We start from the raw sequence: 984 nt of genomic DNA, 5'->3' as shown, positions 1-984 counted from the left end.
AGAGTGAGTGTGAGAGTGAGTGTGAGAGAGTGAGTGAGTGAGTGAGTGAGAGTGTGAGAATGTGAGAGTGAGTGAGTGAGTGAGTGAGTGTGTGAGAGAGTGAGGGAGTGAGAGTGAGAGAGTGTGAGAGAGTGAGGGAGTGAGAGAGTGTGAGTGAGTGTGAGAGTGTGAGTGTGAGTGTGAGAGTGTGTGAGAGAGTGAGAGTGAGTGAGAGAGAGTGAGGGAGTGTGTGAGTGAGAGAGTGTGTGAGTGAGAGAGTGAGTGAGAGTGTGAGAGAGTGTGAGTGTGAGAGTGTGAGAGTGTGAGAGTGTGAGAGTGTGAGAGTGTGAGAGTGTGAGAGTGTGAGAGTGTGAGAGTGTGAGAGTGTGAGAGTGTGAGAGTGTGAGAGTGTGAGAGTGTGAGAGTGTGAGAGTGTGAGAGTGTGAGAGTGTGAGAGTGTGAGAGTGTGAGAGTGTGAGAGTGTGAGAGTGTGAGAGTGTGAGAGTGTGAGAGTGTGAGAGTGTGAGAGTGTGAGAGTGTGAGAGTGTGAGAGAGTGAGGGAGTAAGAGAGTGTGTGAGTGAGTGTGAGTGTGAGAGAGTGTGAGTGAGTGTGAGAGAGTGAGAGAGTGTGAGAGAGTGAGGGAGTGTGTGAGAGAGAGTGTGAGAGAGTGAGTGTGTGAGTGAGTGTGTGAGTAAGAGAGTGTGAGTGTGTGTGTGAGAGAGAGTGAGTGAGTGTGAGAGTGAGTGTGTGAGAGAGTGAGAGAGAGTGAGGGAGTGAGAGAGTGTGAGAGTGTGAGAGTGTGAGTGTGAGAGAGTGAGGGAGAGTGTGTGAGTGAGTGTGAGAGTGTGTGAGAGAGAGTGAGAGTGTGAGAGAGTGTGAGGGAGTGTGTGAGTGAGAGTGTGAGAGAGTGAGTGAGTGAGTGAGTGAGTGAGTGAGTGAGTGTGAGGGAGTGAGTCAGTGAGTGAGTGAGTGTGTGAGTGAGTGAGTGAGTGAGTGAGTGAGTG

The sequence above is a fragment of the Sinocyclocheilus anshuiensis genome, unplaced genomic scaffold, assembly GCF_001515605.1.
Source record: "Sinocyclocheilus anshuiensis isolate Anshui unplaced genomic scaffold, SAMN03320099.WGS_v1.1 scaffold2125, whole genome shotgun sequence".
In the NCBI taxonomy this organism is placed as follows: Eukaryota; Metazoa; Chordata; class Actinopteri; order Cypriniformes; family Cyprinidae; genus Sinocyclocheilus; species Sinocyclocheilus anshuiensis.
This window is presented reverse-complemented; position numbering follows the sequence as displayed.